The following is a 19435-nucleotide window of genomic DNA, read 5'->3' on the forward strand; positions in this document are numbered from 1 at the left end:
TCTGGTCAAGTAATTAATTACTTAATTTAATGTTTATAAATCGTATATTTAATGTGTGTGTATTTTGCATATAAACGAAAATAAATATACATATACATTTTACAAATTTTTTTCCATTAAGATCAAACAAACATTTTAGGTTTTATTTTAGAGGCAATTAAATCAAAATTAAGTGGGAACAAAATAAATAAGCAAAGGAAAAAAATAAAGAAATTAAAAAGTCATATGATTTCTTAAGTAATTTCAAAAAAGAAATTCAAATAAAAGATAAATTTCTAGTACTCATTACTGTTGGCATTACTAAGTAATGGGTTTAGCTTACTAGCATTAATAGCTTAATGTTAAAGTTTAAATTATGTTTTATTAGTTTCTATTAGTTTCGTTTGCTTAATACTTTAAATCTAGTTTAGCTTAACTTAATAAACTACCTTGTACTTGTTGTTTTAATCTAATTAAAAATAAATCATTTAACAATTAATCATTTAATTTTGTTTTTAATTTCAGGTTGCTGTGGGCATCGTTTCAATTAGTCAATCTAGTGAGTACTAATAACATTTTATTAATTGAAATTTATTACGTTTTAATTTAGAAAAATACTGTATTTAATTACAAAATCTCTACTTTGTTGTAGTTACGAAAATTTTTATTGTGCAAGTTTTCATATATTATTTATACAGTTGACTGGGTCAACAAATTATTTAGGAATGTTGTGTAAAGTACCTTTTTTAGCGCTAACATCGCTAGTTATTAAATACTGTTATAAAATCGTTATCAAAATTATTATTATCTTTGAAATGTTTCACGATAGACACTATAGACACCAATTATGGGTGGACAATAGTTTATAAACTACTGTAAAGGATTCACTTACTTAGTCCAGCCTTTAAGGTCCTTTCGTAGAAGTTCAAGTGCAAAGGTTGGTCTTTTATAATTAATAATGGCACACGGATTGCCCATCCACATAGAAAGTTCATCAGAGTGTCCCGTTTAGAACTTTAGACATAATATTCGGAACTAATTTGAGGTCCAGGACCAGAAAGACAAAATTATAGAAAATATTTATTGAAAAAATTTATACCCATTGTGAAAAAGTAGGGGGGGGGTATATTGTATTCGTTTCATCCCGTTTGGAACATATCGAAATATTCCTCTAATATCCACAAAAGTATATAAATTTGGGGTCCTCATTAGATTCCTATACAATACGTCTGTCTGTCAAAGATACGAGCTAAAATTTTGCCCGAATATTTCTAGTTGATGCAGTTTATTTGATATTAGAAATGAACAATATCGGCCCACGATTTTTCCTAGCCCCCCATATATGTAAAGTCCGCATAAAAAAATTACTTCCACTCTCATAACTGGCTTAAAAAATATTATGTGCGGCGATGAAATTCGGTACGAAGAAGTTTTATAGGATACAAACTCTTTCGGCCTATAATTAACCCTAGTCCCGAAATAAAGTTCCCCTCAGATAATGACTTTAACGCTGATAACTTGCTTCAAAATGCGAGTATATCTACGAAATTCGGCATAAACATATTTTATTTGAACAAAAATCTCTGTATTAAATTTCATGAGGATCGGTTCATATTTATACATATTCCCTATATATGTAAGGTCCCCTTTAAAAAATGACTTTAACGCTAATAATTTGCTACAAAATACCAGTATAGCAATTCAAAACTCGGCATATACAAATTTTAAAGTAACTGAAATCTCCGTGTAAAATTGTTTGAGCATCGGTTCGTAATTGACACTAGCCTCATATAAGACCCTTCTCATAAAATAACGCTAATAACTTGCCATAAAAAGTTCTATAGGAACTAAAATCTCTGTATCAAATTTAATGAGGATCGGTTCATATTTATACATATCCCCTAAATAAGGTCTCCTTCAGAAAATTACTGCAACGCTAATAATTTATTACAAAATAAAAGTATAGCAATTTGAAACTCGACATATACAAGTTTTATTGTAACTAAAATCTCTCTGTCAAATTGTTTGAGCTTCGGTCCATAATTGACCCTGTCCCCATATAAGACCCTTCTCATAAAATTACTTCAAAGCCCATACCTTGCTAAAGAAAACCAGTTTAATGATAAAATTTGACAAAAACGAGTTTTATATGAACTAAAACCTTTCTGTAAAATTTTATGAGGATCGGTCCATATTTGATCTAAGTATGTATTCTTCAGAAAATAACTTCAACAATGATATTCTGCTTAAAAACATAATAAGTTTTATTGAAACAAAAATCTTTGAAAAATTTTAGAAGGATCGGCCATAAAACCCATTTTACAGAAAATCAATATATGTAAATCATTAAAAAAAATTTTATGATATAAAGCTACTATCATAAATGAAATCCGATATTAACTTGAAATTGAATGCCTAATATTTGTCCTAATTTGGAATCGGAACCCAGTATTCGGTAGGATTCCACCTTAACAAACAACTATAACTATGGTCTTAAAAGGGATTGATTTTGAAATTTACCGGAATCCTCGGATGGTGGTTATAGGATTATCTATATAATAATTTAAAAAAAAGTATCCTCTGTTATGTTGATTAATTCTAAATAATCAAAAGATTTTTACCGGAAGTAACATTAATCTGCTCTCAGATGTTTCAAATCGGTCCATTATTTCATCTCCAACCATAATTCTGTACCCCAAAATAGGGCTTTGGGGCACATTCATAATTATGGTAATTTTTTTAGTATCTTTATAAATAAATCAGTTTAGTTCCATATAAGTCTAAATAATACTGCCGATTTTCGTAATGATCGAGCTGCATTTGACCCTAGCCCCCATACAAAGCCGGCTTCAGAAAATCACTTGAATCATAGACTAGTCCATAGGCTAGTCATTAGTGCATAAAAAAGTAAAGAAACCAGTCCATAGATTAGTAAATTGACTTGTCGATAGGGTAGTCAATAGAATACTACAAAGAATAGTCTATAGATGAGTCCAGAGAGTATTTAATAAACTAGTCAATGATTTCGTGAATAGATTTGTCCAAAGACTGGTCCATAGATTAGTCTTTAGACCATAAATTAGACTAGTAAATCGACTAGCCCATAGGACAGTCAATAGACTAGTGCATAGGCTAGTCAATATATTAATTCATAGATTGATCAATATACTTGATACTTGAATGGACTAGTGCGTAGACTTGTCAAGTGAGTAGTTCATGGAGTAGTCAAGGGAGTAGTTCATTGACCAGTCAATAGACTAGTTACTAGTGCATAGAAAAGTTAATAAACTAGTCCATAGATTAGTCAATAGACTGCTACGAAGAACAGTCAATAGATTAGTCCATAGAGTATTTGATAAACTAGTCAATAATTTTGTCAATGGACTAGTGCAAAGACTAGTCCATAGAGTAATCAATAAACTTGTCAATTGACTAGTTCATGTATATGTAAGTCGACTAGTCCATAGGTGTGTCAATTGTCTAGTCCATAAAGTAGTCAATAAACTTGTCAATGGACTAGTACATGTATTAGTCAGCCGACTATTCAATAGGCGAGTCAATAATGCTCATAGATCTAGTTCAGTTCTAGTTCAGTTCTAGTTCAGTTCTAGTTCAGTTCCAGTTCAGTTCTAGTTCAGTTCTAGTTTAGTTCTAGTTCAGTTCTAGTTCAGTTCTAGTTAGTTCTAGTTCAGTTCTAGTTCAGTTCTAGTTCAGTTCTAGTTCAGTTCTAGTTCAGTTCTAGTTCAGTTCTAGTTCAGTTCTAGTTCAGTTCTAGTTCAGTTCTAGTTCAGTTCTAGTTCAGTTCTAGTTCAGTTCTAGTTCAGTTCTAGTTCAGTTCTAGTTCAGTTCTAGTTCAGTTCTAGTTCAGTTCTAGTTCAGTTCTAGTTCAGTTCTAGTTCAGTTCTAGTTCAGTTCTAGTTCAGTTCTAGTTAGTTCTAGTTCGGTTCTAGTTCTGTTCTAGTTCAGTTCTAGTTCAGTTCTAGTTCAGTTCTAGTTCAGTTCTAGTTCAGTTCTAGTTCAGTTCTAGTTCAGTTCTAGTTCAGTTCTAGTTCAGTTCTAGTTCAGTTCTAGTTCAGTTCTAGTTCAGTTCTAGTTCAGTTCTAGTTCAGTTCTAGTTCAGTTCTAGTTCAGTTCTAGTTCAGTTCTAGTTCAGTTCTAGTTCAGTTCTAGTTCAGTTCTAGTTCAGTTCTAGTTCAGTTCTAGTTCAGTTCTAGTTCAGTTCTAGTTCAGTTCTAGTTCAGTTCTAGTTCAGTTCTAGTTCAGTTCTAGTTCAGTTCTAGTTTAGTTCTAGTTCGGTTCTAGTTCAGTTCTAGTTGAGTTCTAGTTCAGTTCTAGTTTAGTTCTAGTTCAGTTCTAGTTCAGTTCTAGTTCTAGTTCAGTTCTAGTTCAGTTCTAGTTCAGTTCTAGTTCAGTTCTAGTTCAGTTCTACTTCAGTTCTAGTTCAGTTCTAGTTTAGTTCTAGTTCAGTTCTTGTTCTATTTCAGTTCTAGTTCAGTTCTATAATACTCTTACTTGTTCCATATGAATTTTACTTTGAAAGCTTAATTTTCATTTTACTTATTTCAAAACATAATTCAAGATTATTTCCGCTTCCTGATGGACATGGCATATGATAGAGGTATATTAAACGGGGCACTGCACTGTGGTCTTAATTTTGTTTTTAATATTTTATATTTAGAATTTAAGATTTTTATCTTATGACAGCATTTGAACGTTTATTTATGTTTTCAAAATTTTGTTACTGATTGGCAGGTGCTGCCCTAAACTAATTTCGATAAAATCCAATACTATTTATTTAAAGAAAGACACAAAAATATGATGTTTTAGAAAAACAAAAAGAAAATTAAAAGATAAATAGAAATTGAAAAGAAAACTTTTAAATTAAAAATAATCTACAATAGCTTAAATAGAATAGAAAATAAACTAAAAACTATAATAATAATCACAATAATTATAAACTTACCGAAAAAAAACCATTTACACACAGAGGCACTCAAGCGGACGGACGTATGGACGCACTAACAACCGTTTGGATTTGAAAATACGTCGAAGAAGAAAAACAAAAAAAAAAAAAACTTAAATAAACAATTCTTCCACATATAGATAAAGACCAAGAAACTGATGAGTTGAATTATAACGACAACAACAATAACATTAATAGAAATAAATAATAGATTTTTTGTTGTTTTTTGTATCTAAAACCAATCTACAAAAGGCTTGGTCGTTTATTTGGTTGGCAAAAGCAAAATTTCATTTGGCCATATGTTTAAATTACGTATTTTTTTAATTTTTTGGATTTTTTTTAAATTTTGTTGGTTTGTTGTCTATTTTCAAATACAATTTGAAAGAAATTTATTAATAGACAACGTTTGTATTTCTTCTTTTAGCTTTTTAAAAAAAAAATCTGGTTTATTTTAACATTTACTTTGGTTTTTGATTTTTATTCTCTTTTTTATAAAACTTAAAAAAAAACGCTTAGAATGGAATTTTTTTGTTTTAATTTGTATATTTCTCTTCTTTATGTTAAACTTGGTATTTAAAATATTTATTTAAATCAAAAAAAAAAAAAAAAAAAAAAAAAAAAAAAAAAACTAAGGCGGTATTTAAAGCTTTTATTATTATTATTGTTTTTTCTTTAAATCCAGCTTATCAATTTTTTAATTTAAACTTCACCACACACACACGTTCTTTTTGGAAATTATGCAAAATATCAAAAAAACAAGGAATTGATAATTATTTTAATTCACACACATTTGTTTAAACAAAATAATTTATTATCTTTTTCATTCATTAAGAATTTTAAATTAAAATTTTAAAAACCTCTCACTTTTTTTTCCACAAATTTCCTTCTCTTTTGTGCCACTGTAACCGTGTATTTCATTTAACCAAAAATACTTTAACGTAAACTTTAAAAAAAAAATTGTATTTTCTAATTCTATTTTATATAGCGTTTTTTGTTGTTATTGTATAATTTTCGGTTTGTTTTCATTTGTTGTTGTTTTATTATTTATTTTCGTTAAATAATTCACTTAATTTTTTTTTTTGTTGTGTTTTATATTCGAAATTGTTTGTTTTCCGTCTAACGAACCGTTTCGTTGCGCTTAAAAATGTTTACTGGCCCGCCGCACGAGATGCACACACGAGTAAATTTTGCTTCAGCCGCTCCATACCAGCTGTTTGTGTCTTGTTGTGCTTTTTCAGTTTTAGATTTGTTCGTCGTCGTCGTTGTCTCTTGTTTTTGTTAGCGCTACCGGAGCTAGTAGTTGCCGCTGCTGCTGCCTAAAATTTTTGCTGTTGTGGTTTTTCTTAGTTTTTATTGTGTTTTTGGTTATGTGAGCAGAAATTAAAGAATAGCCCCTATATAAGAGTAGTGGGGCGATGGAGATCGACAATGTGGATGACCTACTTAAGTCCAATGCCATCTTTAGGGCAAGACCAGCAACGCAACACTAGTAATTGAATTTTGCTTCTTAATAATGAAAGACGGACCCACATCAGCTAAAGATTGGTTCTAGTTTAGATTAGTTCTAGTTCAGTTCTAGTTCAGTTCTAGTTCAGTTCTAGTTCAGTTCTAGTTCTAGTTCAGTTCTAGTTCAGTTCTAGTTCAGTTCTAGTTCAGTTCTAGTTCAGTTCTAGTTCAGTTCTAGTTCAGTTCTAGTTCAGTTCTAGTTCAGTTCTAGTTCAGTTCCAGTTCAGTTCTAGTTCAGTACTAGTTCAGTTCTAGTTCAGTTCTAGTTCAGTTCCGTTCAGTTCTAGTTCAGTTCTAGTTCAGTTCTAGTTCAGTTCTAGTTCAGTTCTAGTTCAGTTCTAGTTCAGTTCTAGTTCAGTTCTAGTTCAGTTCTAGTTCAGTTCTAGTTCAGTTCTAGTTCAGTTCTAGTTCAGTTCTAGTTCAGTTCTAGTTCAGTTCTAGTTCAGTTCTAGTTCAGTTCTAGTTCAGTTCTAGTTCAGTTCTAGTTCAGTTCTAGTTCAGTTCTAGTTCAGTTCTAGTTCAGTTCTAGTTCAGTTCTAGTTCAGTTCTAGTTCAGTTCTAGTTCAGTTCTAGTTCAGTTCTAGTTCAGTTCTAGTTCAGTTCTAGTTCAGTTCTAGTTCAGTTCTAGTTCAGTTCTAGTTCAGTTCTAGTTCAGTTCTGGTTCAGTTCTAGTTCAGTTCTAGTTCAGTTCTAGTTCAGTTCTAGTTCAGTTCTAGTTCAGTTCTTGTTCAGTTCTAGTTCAGTTCTAGTTCAGTTCTTGTTCAGTTCTAGTTCAGTTCTAGTTCATTTCTAGTTCAGTTCTAGTTCAGTTCTAGTTCAGTTCTAGTTCAGTTCTAGTTCAGTTCTAGTTCAGTTCTAGTTCAGTTCTAGTTCAGTTCTAGTTCAGTTCTAGTTCAGTTCTAGTTCAGTTCTAGTTCAGTTCTAGTTCAGTTCTAGTTCAGTTCTAGTTCAGTTCTAGTTCAGTTCTAGTTCAGTTCTAGTTCAGTTCTAGTTCGGTTCTAGTTCAGTTCTAGTTCAGTTCTAGTTCAGTTCTAGTTCAGTTCTAGTTCAGTTCTAGTTCAGTTCTAGTTCAGTTCTAGTTCAGTTCTAGTTCAGTTCTAGTTCAGTTCTAGTTCAGTTCTTGTTCAGTTCTAGTTCAGTTCTAGTTCATTTCTAGTTCAGTTCTAGTTCAGTTCTAGTTCAGTTCTAGTTCAGTTCTAGTTCAGTTCTAGTTCAGTTCTAGTTCAGTTCTAGTTCAGTTCTAGTTCAGTTCTAGTTCAGTTCTAGTTCAGTTCTAGTTCAGTTCTTGTTCAGTTCTAGTTCAGTTCTAGTTCAGTTCTAGTTCAGTTCTAGTTCAGTTCTAGTTCAGTTCTAGTTCAGTTCTAGTTCAGTTCTAGTTCAGTTCTAGTTCAGTTCTAGTTCAGTTCTAGTTCAGTTCTAGTTCAGTTCTTGTTCAGTTCTAGTTCAGTTCTAGTTCAGTTCTTGTTCAGTTCTAGTTCAGTTCTAGTTCATTTCTAGTTCAGTTCTAGTTCAGTTCTAGTTCAGTTCTAGTTCAGTTCTAGTTCAGTTCTAGTTCAGTTCTAGTTCAGTTCTAGTTCAGTTCTAGTTCAGTTCTAGTTCAGTTCTAGTTCAGTTCTAGTTCAGTTCTAGTTCAGTTCTAGTTCAGTTCTAGTTCAGTTCTAGTTCAGTTCTAGTTCAGTTCTAGTTCAGTTCTAGTTCAGTTCTAGTTCAGTTCTAGTTCAGTTCTAGTTCAGTTCTAGTTCAGTTCTAGTTCGGTTCTAGTTCAGTTCTAGTTCAGTTCTAGTTCAGTTCTAGTTCAGTTCTAGTTCAGTTCTTGTTCAGTTCTAGTTCAGTTCTAGTTCAGTTCTAGTTCAGTTCTAGTTCAGTTCTAGTTCAGTTCTAGTTCAGTTTCTAGTTCAGTTCTAGTTCAGTTCTAGTTCAGTTCTAGTTCAGTTCTAGTTCAGTTCTAGTTCAGTTCTAGTTCAGTTCTAGTTCAGTTCTAGTTTAGTTCTAGTTCAGTTCTAGTCAGTTCTAGTTTCAGTTCTAGTTCAGTTCTAGTTCAGTTCTAGTCAGTTCTAGTTCTGTTCTAGTTCAGTTCTAGTTCAGTTCTAGTTCAGTTCTAGTTCAGTTCTAGTTCAGTTCTAGTTCAGTTCTAGTTCAGTCTTTCAGTTCTAGTTCAGTCGAGATCAGTTCGAGATCAGTTCCAGATCAGTTCTAGTTCAATTCGAGTTCAGTTCTAGTTCAGTTCTAGTTCAGTTCTAGTTCAGTTCTAGTTTCTATTTCAGTTCTAGTTCAGTTCGAGATCAGTTCTAGTTCAGTTCTAGTTCAGTTCTAGTTCACTTCTAGTTCAGTTCTAGTTCAATTCTAGTTCAATACTAGTTCAGTTCTCTAGATTGGATATAGCTAGACTATTTATAAAAAATCAAGTCCAATTTTTTTACAAGCAACGATCCAAAGAACCTAGAGCGAGTAATTTTTATACGTTTTGTTTTCGTAACATAAAAACTGTAATAAATCCTCTCACGATCGCATACACCGACTGTACTGTGCAGTTCAAAATGTAATTCTCATTCAAGACGCTCTCCCCATAAAATTTTGTAAAAAAAAAATGCGAATTTTTGGTTTAAAATAAACCAAATGTTTTTGTTAAGTCTTTTGTTTTTATGAAATTTTATAACTTTTAAATTGTTCAAAAAGATTTATTCACACTTGTAGAGTGTTATTAAATCTGGGTAATTTAGATGTTTTATTTCTTTGTTCATTCAAATAAAAGTCATATTAACCACAACATGTAGTTGGAGAATAGTTATTTCAGTTGTAATTGTTTTGTTTAGATTACTCTTCGAAATGTGTTTTCAATATATTTTGCAGATTTTCAACAATCTAGTATCTCTTGGATTGTTTTGAATCTTTTTTTTTAATATTTATAACTTTTGTATGTCTATGTTTTTGGTTTTTAGAATCCGACTGAATATAAACAATCGTTTTTATTTTCATTGTAATTATGTGTTTTTTTTTATAATTAACTTTTTTCGTCTTTTATATTTTATATAATCTGCAACTCATGTTTACGTTTTGAAAAAGTCATTCGTAGTATTAGTGGAATGTCAGATTTTGACGTTGTATTCGAATTTGTTTTGGTTTTTATTATTGCTTCAAGTCTGCAGCAGCTGCGGGGTTTAATGGCTGTGGCTGTTGATGTGGTAGCACATTTGTGGAATTATTCAGATGCGCTGCAGTATGACCTAGAGAAATGGAAATTAAAGTTTGTAATGAGTTAATAATTTTTTTCTTGTTTTAAGGTCGTTTCGTGTTTTTATAGGATTTTAACAGAGGCGGAAAATACCAAATCGACAACCTACAGTTTTGACAACTGAAAATTTATTGTATTTTAATGAAAATTCAAGGAATAACTTTGTCAACTATAGACAGAATAGTACATCTTAAGCCTTAAAATTCAAAATTTTCAACGACCATAGTGCAAATATCAAATTTTAAGTAAACTTCAAAATTAACCAAAAACGAGTAAAGAATATTGAAACAAACAATTTTTTTTCAAAACTGCTTAAAATTCATAAAGCGTCGTGTTTTGTGTGAGAATTTCAAAATTAAAAACTCATAATTAGCACTATTTAACTGACAACAAATAATGTAATTTTATAACGTATTTTAGGTTTTTACACCTCTTTATTTGTTCTTGAAAACATTTCAATAAGCGGTGTTATTTTCTTAATTTTTTGCAAATATTTGTTATTTACACACCCTCCCACATTTTATTAAACATTTTAATTAACAAAAAAAATTAATTTATTAGAACGCACTAGCAAAAAAACTACCAAAAACAAGAAACAAACAAAAAAAGAAAAGGCATCTTCTTTTTTTCAACGCCAAAAATTTTTTTTAATAAAATTTATTTAAAATCTAGAAAAAAAAAACTCACTATAACCTTATTTTAATAAGAACCAGATCGTTTATTGGAATATAATACGCCTACTTTAGTTTAATACAAACAAATAAAATAAATGGTCAAAAAAAAAAACAAAGAAATCAAAACAAATAAAGAAATTTTAGACAGTGAAGGGCAAAAAAAAAACAAAATATTCCTAAGACTAATATATGTACTTGTCGATAGACTAGACTGTACTGTAGAATATAGACTCGACTATAGGCTATATAGACTAGAGAATAGTCTACAGACCAGACTATAGACTCAAGTATAGATTTATATAGTCTAGACTACTAACTAGACTATAGAATCAAGCATAGACTTGACTATAACCTAGACTAAAGACTTTACTATAAACTAGACTATAGCCTGAACTACACAGTAGACAACAGTCTAGGCTATATACTAGACTAATAACTAAAGTATATACTATACTATAGAATAGACCATACTATGGACTCGACTACAGACTAGAGAGTACTATAGACTATACTATAGCTTAGACTATAAACTAGACTATAGACTAGACTATACACTGGACTATAAACTATGCTATACACTAGACTGTACACTAGACTGTGCACTAGACTATACACTAGACTATAGTCTAGACTATGCACTAGGCTATAAGCTTGACTATAGACTAGACTATAGACTAGACTATAGACTATATAGACTAGACTATAGACTAGACTATAGACTAGACTATAGACTAGACTATAGACTAGACTATAGACTAGACTATAGACTAGACTATAGACTAGACTATACTAGACTATAGACTAGACTATAGACTAGACTATAGACTAGACTATAGACTAGACTATACTAGACTATAGACTAGACTATAGACTAGACTATAGACTAGACTATAGACTAGACTATAGACTAGACTATAGACTAGACTATAGACTAGACTATAGACTAGACTATAGGCTAGACTATAGACTAGACTATAGACTAGACTATAGACTAGACTATAGACTAGACTATAGACTAGACTATAGACTAGACTATAGACTAGACTATAGACTAGACTATAGACTAGACTATAGACTAGACTATAGACTAGACTACTAGACTATAGACTAGACTATAGACTAGACTATAGACTAGACTATAGACTAGACTATAGACTAGACTATAGACTAGACTATAGACTAGACTATAGACTAGACTATAGACTAGACTATAGACTAGACTATAGACTAGACTATAGACTAGACTATAGACTAGACTATAGACTAGACTATAGACTAGACTATAGACTAGACTATAGACTAGACTATAGATTAGACTATAGACTAGACTATAGACTAGACTATAGACTAGACTATAGACTAGACTATAGCTGACTATAGACTAGACTATAGACTAGACTATAGACTAACTATAGACTAGACTATAGACTAGACTATAGACTAGACTATAGACTAGACTATAGACTAGACTATAGACTAGACTATAGACTAGACTATAGACTAGACTATAGACTAGACTATAGACTAGACTATAGACTAGACTATAGACTAGACTATAGACTAGACTATAGACTAGACTATAGACTAGACTATAGACTAGACTATAGACTAGACTATAGACTAGACTATAGACTAGACTATAGACTAGACTATACTAGACTATAGACTAGACTATAGACTACTAGACTAGACTATAGACTAGACTATAGACTAGACTATAGACTAGACTATAGACTAGACTATAGACTAGACTATAGACTAGACTATAGACTAGACTATAGACTAGACTATAGACTAGACTATAGACTAGACTATAGACTACTATAGACTAGACTATAGACTAGACTATAGACTAACTATAGACTAGACTATAGACTAGACTATAGACTAGACTATAGACTAGACTATAGACTAGACTATAGACTAGACTATAGACTAGACATAGACTAGACTATAGACTAGACTATAGACTAGACTATAGACTAGACTATAGACTAGACTATAGACTAGACTATAGACTAGACTATAGACTAGACTATAGACTAGACTAAGACTAGACTAAGACTAGACTAAGACTAGACTATAGACTAGACTATAGACTAGACTATAGACTAGACTATAGACTAGACTATAGACTAGACTATAGACTAGACTATAGACCATACTATATAAATAGAATAGACGATCTGATTATAATCAAATCGATAGTATTATTTTAAAGCCCTGTGAATGGTATAACAATTAAAAAAAACACACGTAGTCTCGACACAATACAATTTTCAAAAAACCACTGATGCGCTTGATTTATGATTTAAATCCAATATTTTTCAAACAATTAAAAGCAATGAAATAATGATAATAAAAATCTAACACGATAAAAAAAGCAAACTAAAGCTCTAAAATCGTACACTAACTCTACCTACGACAAAGACCAAAACCGATGACTTTGAACTTGAAAACAGATTGACAAACACAGTTCGTTCACACTAACAGTTAGACAAAAATAAAATCAGTTTGTTTTCGCAAGAGGTAAATACATAATTGAAAATCATGGAGAAAAAAAAAGAGCTACAAGCAAATAAAAAAATTTAAATTGTCTCAAAACAACAATAAAAGAAATAAGTTTTAATTTTTTCGTTACAGAGTAAATAGGAACGTAGTATTTTTATCAAGAGTAAAAATATACAAATATTTAACTACACACTTTTAAACAACACAGACAGTTGGTCTGTCGGTCCATGTTTGTTTTAAATTTATTGTAGTTTGGATAATAAAAAAAGTTCTTATATTTAGATGATTATTTTTGTTATTTATTTAAATGCTGGACGCATCAAATATGAACATTAAAAAATTGTTATAGCTTTTTGTTATTAATTAAACAAATAAAGAATTAAAAAAAATACTGTATTAATTAAAAGAAAAATGTTAACGCAACGACCGTTCAACCAGCAACATTCTCACACTTAATAGTCAGATCAACAGCGGTCTATTTTTGTACTTTGTTTAGGTTTATTAAATATGTTTTTTTTTAATGTTTAATTAAAATTTGTTATAGTTTGTGTTAATAAATTTTAATTAGATTATTTTAGCTTTTTTATTAGCGACCTATTTTTTGTTTAATAATTAAAAATATTAAAAAACTTAACCTTCGATCCTGCCAGGAGTCGAACCTGGAATCTTCTGATCCGTAGTCAGACGCGTTATCCATTGCGCCACAGGACCGTTAGAGTCTTACTGGAAGAAATATAAGTTAAGTATTGCTGAAAAGCTTGTCTTCTCCACTAAAGTTTTTAAAAGATCGGTATTTCAGTTGCAAGACCTAACTATAGACTAGGGATGCCAATCGGGACTGGTTTTTAGAAATCCCGGAATTCGGGATTTTTAAATAAATCCCGGAATCCCGATATCGGGATCCCGGGATTTTCGGGATTTCTAAATCCCGAAAACTATAAAAAAAAATTCAAAAAATCTTAATAATTTACCGACAAAAATAAAATGTTTTATTTCATATTGCAATATGAATACTCTTAGTAGGTGTTTTACTTTCCAATAAGCATTTTGTGAAAAGAAAAACAAATTAATTCAAAGTACATACTTAGAATAAAAATCTTTCCATCCCAGGCACTGAATAGTAGAATAAAAACCTGAAATAATACCCATGATATCCAAATTTACAATGGTTTCCAAATAATATTTAAATAGTATGTGTAATGGGGATCCATACGAGGCTACATAGAGCACCTGTACTGCACCTATATCTCCTCCACCTTATATCCCGTGTTCACTAACCAAGGGAATTATCTTCTCGCCATCTTATTGACAGGTTGACTTCCATTATAGATATCCGATAGTATCAATGCCTATTTATTGCCCTTTTTATACCCTTAGTAGGGATGGTATATTGGGTTTCTCCGGAGTAGTGCTTTTGTTTTATACTCTCCTAAAATACGCTGATGAAATTTGAAATGATCGGGCTTTTGATCCGAGCCCCCATACAAAACACAGCTTTAAAAAAGAATTAGTGTCCACAATTCGCTTAAAAAGAGAACTGTCGCAATGAAATTCAGCATAAAACATTTTATGTAACCGTAAATTCGCCCTCCAAATTTTATGAGGATCGACTCATATGATGGCGTCCTTCCCCCAAGCATATTTCAGAAAAATAGTTTTTTAACAATAAAGTGCTAGAATACTTTTATTATGAAAACTAAATTACATTTTACTCTCATAACTGGTGTATGGGGTTATATGGTCGGCCTCGCCCGCCTATAATTTCGTACTTGTTATTTTTATATATCCGATAGTATCTATGCCTATTTAGTATAGCAATGAAATTTGATATTCGTAAATCCCTGACGAGCCAAAACCTCTCTACCAAATTTTATGTGGGTCGGTTCATAATTGACCCTACCCCCATATAAGGTCCCGTTAAAAAAATGACTTTAACGCTCATTACTGGCTTAAAAATACGAGTATAGCGATGAAATTCGATACACATATGTTTCATGCGAGTCAAAATCTCTCTACCAAGTTTTATGTGTTTCGGTCCATAATTGACCCTACCCCTACATAAGGTCCCATCCAGATAAATACTTTAACGCTCATTACTGGCTTACAAGTACGAGTGTAGAGATGAAATTTGAGATAAGTAAGTTTCTACTCGCCAAAAGCTAAGAAACTTTTATAGGAACGTAAATCTTCCTACCGGAAAGTGTATGAACCAAAATTGGTCTAAAAAAATTATGAAAAATTTTATAAAACGGTCAATGATTCACCCTACCTCTCATATAAGGTCCTATCAGTAAATTTGATGAGTAATATCACCCTGATGTTTATAGAAAAGCATATTCGTCTAGACTATAGACTAGACTATAGACAAGACTATAGACAAGACTATAGACTAGACTAGACTATGACTAGACTATAGACTAGACTATAGACTAGACTATAGACCTAGACTATAGACTAGGACTATAGACTAGACTATAGACAGACTAGAGACTAGACTATAGACTAGACTATAGACTAGACTATAGACTAGACTATAGACTAGACTATAGAATAGACTATAGACTAGACTATAGACTAGACTATAGACTAGACTTAGACTAGACTAGACTATACTATAGACTAGACTATAGACTAGACTATAGATAGACTATAACTAACTATAGACTAGACTATAGACTAGACTATAGACTAGACCTATTGACGTAGACTATAGACTAGACCTATAGACTAGACGATAGATCTAGACATAGACTAGACTATAGACTAGACTATAGACTAGACTATAGACTAGGACTATAGACTAGACTATAGACTAGAACTATAGACTAGACTATAGACTAGACTATAGACTAGATAAGGCTAGACATAGACTAGACTATAGACTAGACTATAGGACTAGACTATAGACTAGACTATAGACTAGACTATAGACTAGACTATTAGACTACTATAGACTAGACTATAGACTAGACTATAGACTAGACTAGACTAGTACTATAGGACTAGCCTGACTATAGACTATAGTTTAGTCTACAGAACTATATACTAAACTATAGACTAGACTATAGTTCGAATATAGACTAGACTATAGAATAGACTAAATACAAGCCTATAGACTAAACTATAGACTAGAGTATGACTATTGACTAGACTATAGACTAGACTATAGACTAACTATAGACCAAGACTATAGACTAGACTACAGATTAGACCATAGACTATACATTATTTTAAATGGTAAACAATTTATCAGTTATGTGTTGTGTACATGTAACCAATGATATTTTAGAATAAATTATCAATTACCAAAATTACATAAAATCCTTCTTATATTATATATAAAAAATATAAAAAACTAGACTCTGCGATCCTGCCAGGAGTCGAACCTGGAATCTTCTGATCCGTAGTCAGACGCGTTATCCATTGCGCCACAGGACCGTGCTGCTTCTCGCTGTCAAAGTTTCGCACTAATACTAACGCTAGTATTCAAAGTAGAAAAAGCTTTTTCTAATAAGTTCTATTAACCCAATAGGAAATTTAGTATCACGCATTATAACTTTGACGCAGAATTGAAAACAACTTGTGTGCGTTATCAGTAAAACGGACAAGAAAGTCATAAATTTTAAAAGAAGGGTGTTGCTTCTTGGTTTCGTTACATGTTGTTTATGGAATTTCAAATTTATTAAGTGATTTATTTCTAAAGAAAACTCGGCTGCATATAACAATTAACTTTACATGATAATATGCTAAATAATACAAAACGAAATATAGATAGACTTGACTTTAAAAAAAAAAAGAGCACTTGTTGATTGTTAAGCAAATCAGGTCACACACATTAATCATTTTATGCAATTTTATAACGATTTTTATGCACTGCCTCAACATTGAATGCCTTCATGAATGCATTAATTTTAAATGCTAGAACAGTGGTCGGCATTTACTGCCAACAGAGAACGAGAGCAATTTGCGAAAAATATGAAAATGTACAAATAATAAACCAAAGTTACCGCCAAAAACTTTTATAGAGCAGAGTTGTCTCATGTTTCACAAATTTATTATTTCAAGTTTGCACTCTTTCTGCTGACCCCTGCTTTAAACTTTAATTATTTGTTTTGCCTTTTTTACAAAACTAACTTGAGATTATTTAGTTTGGGATTTATGCATGTAAAACATTTAACTCATTTATTTAATTTATGACAAACAATTAAATTTTATGTTACAAAAAATTCGAAAAAATATAAAACAACATATTTAAATATTCTCTTTGTTAACAACAAAAGAAACTATTAAAACATGACAACTATTTACACGAAAGTACTAAGCGTTTAGAGAAACAAAAAACATGACAAGAAAATCAAATCATATTTTTCACTATACTTTTTCGTTTTCGGCTTAATTATACCCTACATTTACACATTTTGAAAAATTGTATATGTAACTAGTCTATAGTCTAGTCTATAGTCTAGTCTAGTCTATAGTCTAGTCTATAGTCTAGTCTATAGTCTAGTCTATAGTCTAGTCTATAGTCTAGTCTATAGTCTAGTCTATAGTCTAGTCTATAGTCTATAGTCTAGTCTATAGTCTAGTCTAGTCTATAGTCTAGTCTAGTCTATAGTCTAGTCTAGTCTATAGTCTAGTCTATAGTCTAGTCTATAGTCTAGTCTATAGTCTAGTCTATAGTCTAGTCTATAGTCTAGTCTATAGTCTAGTCTATAGTCTAAGTCTAGTCTATAGTCTAGTCTATAGTCTAGTCTATAGTCTAGTCCTATAGTCTAGTCTATAGTCTAGTCTCTATAGTCTAGTCTATAGTCTAGTCTATAGTCCTAGTCTATAGTCTAGTCTATAGTCTAGTCTATAGTCTAGCTATAGTCTAGTCTATAGTCTAGTCTATAGTCTAGTCTATAGTCTAGTCTATAGTCTAGTCTATAGTCTAGTCCTAGTCTAGTCTATAGTCTAGTCTATTGTCTAGTCTATAGTCTAGTCTATTGTCTAGTTTATATCTAGTCTATAGTCTAGTCTATAGTCTAGTCTATAGTCTAGTCTATAGTCTAGTCTACAGTCTAGTCTATAGTCTAGTCTATGTCTAGTCTATAGTCTAGTCTATAGTCTAGTCTATAGTCTAGTCATAGTCTAGTCTATAGTCTAGTCTATAGTCTAGTCTATAGTCTAGTCTATAGTCTAGTCTATAGTCTAGTCTATATTCTAGTCTATAGTCTAGTCTATAGTCTAGTCTATAGTCTAGTCTAGTCTATAGTCTAGTCTATAGTCTAGTCTATGGTCTCTAATAATCTAAATAATTGGCCATTGATTTCTCTCACACCTTCTATTTGACAATCATTTTTTTGTTCGCGCTCCTTTAGACTAATGCACCTTTATTTATTGTCATAAAAACCATTTAAAATGACCATAAAATAGATATGGCACAATCTTTTCTTTAAAAATTGTTGCTAAACTGAATCGTACATGACATAAATTGTCGTATATCGAATTTAATGTTTACTTTTTGTGGTAATATTTGCCACCAGTTTTTTTGTCTCTATTTTTTGAACAAATTTTTAAATAGGTAGTAAATACTGTGACACAACATTTATCATTTATTAGAATTAATTAAAATGGTGTTTTCAAGCTAAAAAGACATACTTAGATACAAATACAAACATTAGGTTACAAATGCCACTTTTTATTCGAAAGGTTGTTAAATTTTTTCCATATTCTGTTGTCATTTGAATTCAAATTGCCTTCGTTTAAACCAAATATGCGTAAAATATTTAAAATTATATTGAAATTTACCAAGAATTTTACGCACTTGTTTATTGGCCAAAAAGGCTAAGAAAAATTATTAATTAAACTGGTTTTTGTATACTTTTACAATGTATCTGTCATATGATTTTTATTTAAAGTCTAAATATGTGGAACTACTTTTGTTCTATTATTTAGATTTGCTGGTAGCGTACTTGAACATTGAGGAATATTGAATAATTATTTAAAATGGTGTTCTAATCTTCAGTTTGACTTTAATCGTTTAAATAATGGTATCATGATAGTTCTTACGTTGATTAAAATAACTTATATCTAAATTTAAGAGATGGCATATTGTTTTTTTTTTTGCAATTCAATATTTTATGTTAACAACCTCTCAGTTGATTTTTTAAATTTTTACAAAGATAATTAAAAAAAACGTTCCTCGATCCTGCCTTCCAGGAGTCGAACCTGGAATCTTCTGATCCGTAGTCAGACGCGTTATCCATTGCGCCACAGGACCATATCTCCTCTTTGCGGCAAAGTTCTGTCAAGATTATTTTTACAAATAGCTGCTAAAGAACTACATATTTAATATAAAGCATTAAATAAATTTGAGATATACATAGTAGTTCTAATTTATTAAAGTTAACACAGTGGGGCATTATTAAATAAAGAAATTGTGATATGTATTTTAAGCCACGATTAAATTGAAACCATAGATAGATATATAGATAGATAGATAGATAGATAGATATAGATAGATAGATAGATAGATAGATAGATAGATAGATCGATAGATAGATAGATAGATAGATAGATAGATAGATA

At 31.0% G+C, this 19435-nt stretch overlaps 3 non-coding genes across 3 annotated transcripts; all 3 read right to left on the minus strand.

Moving 5' to 3' along the window:
- Positions 1–13503: 13503 nt before the first annotated feature.
- Positions 13504–13576, minus strand: Trnar-acg. Its single transcript has one exon. It is a non-coding gene; the product is annotated as a tRNA-Arg (tRNA).
- Positions 13577–16230: 2654 nt separating this feature from the next.
- Trnar-acg lies at positions 16231–16303 on the minus strand. Its single transcript has one exon. It is a non-coding gene; the product is annotated as a tRNA-Arg (tRNA).
- A 2747-nt stretch (positions 16304–19050) lies between these two features.
- On the minus strand, positions 19051–19127 carry Trnar-acg. Its single transcript has one exon. It is a non-coding gene; the product is annotated as a tRNA-Arg (tRNA).
- Between the last annotated feature and the right edge of the window lie 308 nt (positions 19128–19435).

The sequence above is a fragment of the Lucilia sericata genome, unplaced genomic scaffold (genome assembly GCF_015586225.1).
Source record: "Lucilia sericata isolate MDLA Ls3-8-SP2 unplaced genomic scaffold, ASM1558622v1 Contig002801F_arrow, whole genome shotgun sequence".
Lineage (NCBI taxonomy): Eukaryota > Metazoa > Arthropoda > Insecta > Diptera > Calliphoridae > Lucilia > Lucilia sericata.